General features: G+C 35.3%; 1 protein-coding gene across 17 annotated transcripts in view; it reads right to left on the bottom strand.

Moving 5' to 3' along the window:
- The window catches only part of SOX6 (SRY-box transcription factor 6), a 626,712-nt gene that overhangs the window by 373,553 nt on the left and 248,155 nt on the right, over positions 1–5,004 (bottom strand). The gene's annotated exons all lie outside the window — the stretch shown is intronic.

The raw sequence follows: 5,004 nt of genomic DNA, 5'->3' as shown, positions 1-5,004 counted from the left end.
CCAAGAAACCCTACTTAAAAGCTTAACAAAATAAAAACCTCCAGGCACAGAGGGGATGCCATCAGTGTTTTTGAACTTCAGTGATGAGAACTTAATACATTCCTAAAATATTCTCCTGCAGAATATTCCTTGCAATATAGTAATAATAAAAAAAGGATCAACAAGAGGAAGAAAAAAAAAAACAAAAAAACCTGTTGTCATAGAATGTCTTCTAGTCCCAAGGAGATAAATGCTTGCAAAGATATTATCATAAGCTTATAGAAAGAAAATAGAAAATATTAAAGGAAGAAAAATAAAAAATATTAAAAGATTTTGTTTTATTTAAAAAAAAAAAGCCTATTCTGTATATTCCATGAGACTAGGGATCATGTCTGTCTTGTTCTTTACTGGATTGTCAATGCCCCACACAGTGCACACACATTGTAGACAATCAGCATTGTCTACATATCATCTAAAATTGGAAAGAAAGAGAAAGGGAAAATCAGAGAGGGAGAGATGAGCAAACAGCTTATTTTTCAAACTTAAGGTGAATACATAATCACAGAAAATACCACTCATATGTTAATGCTGCCAACTTAAACATTATTCTTTCTCTATGCTCTTTTTGTCAAACATCCATTCCCTAATATTTAAATCATATAATTTTTATATTTATATACCCAACACTGAGCTCTCTCTCATCATCCTGAAATACAACAGTCCTCAAATGACTGCTAGACATTTATACCAAGATGTACTCTGCTATGTCATATTCAACAAACTTAAAATTAGTTTCATCATTATTTTCCTCAACACTCTCCCTCATTCACTCACACCCAGAAAAGCATCATTCTCAGAATCATCCAATTCAAAACATGACACTGCATCTGTCTCCTCTTTTATTCTTGTTCCTCAGTGCCAGCCTGTCATTAAACGCCACCAAGTATTCCTTAATAAAGTTTCTTCTGCTCACACCTTCTTACCATGCTCATAATCACCTGAGTATTGGGCTTTATTACGCCTCATACCTAGACTCTTGCAGCAGGCTCTAAACTGGTTTCCCTAATTTCATCCCCCTGCCTCTCTAAATCAATCTTACTGCCACTCCCTTTATCAAGCCACTCTTTTGATCAAGAAACATCAGTGGCTTTCCCCTGATGACAGAAAAAAAAAGTCTAACCTCTTGACTCTGGCATTCAAGGCCCTCCATCCAGATCCAACTAATTTTTCTAAATTTATCTTCTACTATTCTACACTGTAACCTTCTATTCTGACTATACTGATACACTTAGACTTCACTTATTGCTGCCTCCTTATCTTTGCTCTGCCTGCCTCCCCCTACTTCCCTCACCCACCTTTCTTATTACTAGGAAACCACAGGAGACTATTCCCAGGAACTAAGATCCACACTTCTAATCACTTCTAATAAGTGCTCTGAAAATTCATTTTTTATGTCACTCATTCAACACTTAATGCATACTATCTTACATAATGTTTTTAAAGAGTGTAATATCATTGTATTTCTTAAGACTAACCCCAACCAGATTACAAATTTTTCAAGGGCAAGGACAAAATCCTAGCTTCTCTGCATTCCCACAAGTACCTAGTATAATATTTCACATAAAGAAAACACTCAATAAATATTATTTTCCCAATTACTTAAGTATTATTAAATGAATTGGCAGAAATAAATTTAGAGGATTATACTTAACCAGAGGATTTAAAGCAAAGCCTCTAGGTTTCTGTACCTAACTTGATTTTACAGGACTATCGCCTGTTCCCCCATCCTTGGCCAAAAAAATTCATTTCATACCTTAAAAGTACTACATATTCTATGCCAATCCCCCCCCCCCAACAAATCATCAATCTATGTTGATAGAACATTAGGAAGATGGATAGATGGACGGACGGATGGATGGATGGATGATGTTAGAGAGATGGCTGAAAAGATACATGAATAGTATTTACTATATGCTTGAAAGTATTAGTCACTGTACTGAGAGCACTGTTACATGTATTACTTCATTTAGTTCTCAGAACAGTTCTAGCATTTAGATAATGTCACTGATCCTGTTTTACAGATAAGGAAACAAAATCAACAACAAAAAAAATTTTTTTTAATTAAAATTTGCCTAGGGGTGCCTGGGTGGCTCAGTCAGTTAAGCATCTGACTCCTGGTTTAGGCTCAGGTCATGATATCATGGTTCCTGAGTTTGAGCCCCACATTGGGCTCTGTGCTAACAGTGCAGGGCCTGCTTGTGATTCTCTCTCTTTCTCTCTCTCTCTCTCTGTCTCTTTCTGCCCCTCCCTCACTCACGCTGTCTCTGTCTCTCTCAAAATAAATAAATAAACTTTTTCTAAAAAATTAAAATTTGCCTAAAGTCACACCTCGTAAATACAAAAGGCAAAATTTGAACTCAAGTGATCTAACTCCAGGACAGATGCTGTTAGAATTAAAGGTAACTGACAGTAAATCTAAATGAAATAATTAACTATTTTCAATTATCTGAATTTTTCTTCACTAACATATACTTCCCATAGAATTTTATCTTTAACATTCCAGAATATTCCAGTTAGATATTCCAGATACTCATTTTACCCAAGCTTAGTCAAAGGACTTGCTATCTTTTTCCTTCCCTTCTACCTCTAGGGTTGAAGGTGTCTAATTACTGGTTAACAACTATTAAGAAGAAAAGAAAAGAAAAAGAAAGAGAAAAAAGGAGAGCAGCCAACCCTCTAACCAAGCCATTTGACTCTCATTCTGAACAGTTTGACAACAAAGTTGGTTGTGGAAGTAGTTAAAGACATTGGCACACAAAGCTGAGATGTTCACTGTAGTTTTATATGATAAATTTCCTAACAAATATTTGTTTGTTGTTACTATCCATCTTTTCCCTCGCTTGCTTTTCTTGGTTAGTCTAGATGGTCAACATTTAATTATATTCTTATACAGACAATTGTGAGATAAAATAAAGGTGTCACTGCCCATTCATTTCAAGATCCAGAGAAATGTGAGATCCAATTTCAACCTTCCAGCTCTTACCAGAAAGGCCACACCAGAAGCATCAGATACAACTGCAGCTGTCTCATCACAAAAGGTGTTGAGGACAGCCTTGAGAAAAAAATGAAATGAGGTACTTGAGCAGTATATATTTAACACACGGCCCATCTAGAGCTCATTTCAGAGAATACCAAGTAACTTAGATATCCTCTTAAAATCTGACTACCATATAACATTATATATACCCTGACTTCTGGGGGAAAGAAATAGAAAAAACTCATACACAAGGACCTACATTTTTATAAATTGTAATTGAATGTGAAAGCTGAGGCAGGGTTTTCACCACTAACCCAAATGTCCACATTTTTTGTAAACACCAAACAGTCTAGTTTCGTAAGTAACTAAATGGTAGTTACCTTGTATTTCTCCCTCCTTACCTTCATCGTCCCCCCTTCCTTATACCTATTTGCTACAAATTTCTCACTTGCATTTGCTGGTAACATATTATCATAAACAGCTAAAGGAGAACATGAGAGTCCAATTGTTCTCATGAATCATTGCATAAAATTGTTTGAACTATCATTACAAAAGGCAAGTATGACTACCCACTGTCTTGCATACTAAGGGATTCTTTACCAGGTACCTAGTACACACCTATCAAGCCGCAGAATTTCTAGTTCTCCCAAGCTTTGTTATGGGAAAGAATATTGCGTTGTTTATCCAATTCTTTTTTCTCATCTCATATAAGCACTACCTCACAGTTTCCCAAAATTGAAAAACTTTTACAATTATCATGCCTAATCTACTAAATTTTTAAATTTCTTCAAAAGTAAATCTTTGATTTGCATCCAACATGTCTAGAACTTTTCTGGTAAACTGCTACCAGTCTTAACAGAATCTACTGCCAGAAGGAAAAGTGTAGTGTCCTGGAAGATTTAGAGATTTAAATCTCAGACCTCTCTTTGACTAGATTTGTGAACTTGAGAAGTTACCTAACTCTCTGAGCCTCTGTGTCTCCATCTGTCAAATTAGAGATAGCACATCTTCCTTGAAGAGTTATTGTGAAGATTATATTAATATGTGTGCAAGTACTTAGTATTTGGTAGGTATTAGATCAATGTAAATTCCTCTAAATAAAACTTCCCAGAAAAATAGTTTGACTCAAACAAAAAACAAAAATCCTTAAAGAAAGAGATTCTGAATTTTTAAAAATAACAATAAACAAAAGTTCCATGGAAGAGTATTTCAGTGGCCAAGTAGACTACTGATTAGGATCCTATCAACAGGATAAAATACATAGACTTTCACTTCCCAAAATTTACAGGCAGAAAAGGGAATCACTCTTTATATAGAAGAGACCAAAGCATACAGCATCTGCTGCTAAGAACTGTATTCCTAAGGAAAACAGAGTCCTGGGTTCTAGGGGCCCATTCAGACATCCTGCTCTTAACCTTTTTCCTCGAGTTTCAACTAAAGCAGTCCAAGAATTTGGAGAATGTATCCATTTCCTCAGAATTAATTTTTAAACGAAAGCAGTATTTCAGTATACTAGAAAAGCTATCTGTGCTTAATTGACAATAACTAAAATGCCTAAGCTACTATCCTATGAAATGTACCAATACTTTTCCAAGCTTGATTATTTGCTTTTCTATTTAAGCAACTGGACTTATAGATCAGTAATCCCTGGCCCCCAAACTTTAAATACTTAAAAGTATTTCTTGTTTTGCATCATTTTTCATTTCTAAATCAAGTCTAGAATCAAATGCCTCTTAGTGTGCTATCCTAGCACATCCTCATTAGCTAAGAAAACAGCTTACCTGAAAGTTCGCTTCTTGCCACAATTTACTTTAGAAAATCAACTTGAGGAGTCATAGATAGGCTAGACTGATTGTCTGGTATTTTACTGACCTCACTAACACAAAATAGGTATTCTTAACTGTACCACAGGTCCAGAACAAAAAATGGCAGGCACTATTCTACTCCACGTGTAGCTTAACATCACTATTTGCACTATTTGAAGCTGA

This window comes from Herpailurus yagouaroundi, unplaced genomic scaffold, assembly GCF_014898765.1.
Source record: "Herpailurus yagouaroundi ecotype Mexico unplaced genomic scaffold, PumYag 187, whole genome shotgun sequence".
NCBI classification, from domain to species: domain Eukaryota; kingdom Metazoa; phylum Chordata; class Mammalia; order Carnivora; family Felidae; genus Herpailurus; species Herpailurus yagouaroundi.
The sequence above is the reverse complement of the archived record's forward strand: the minus strand, read 5'-3'. Positions and strand labels throughout refer to the sequence as shown.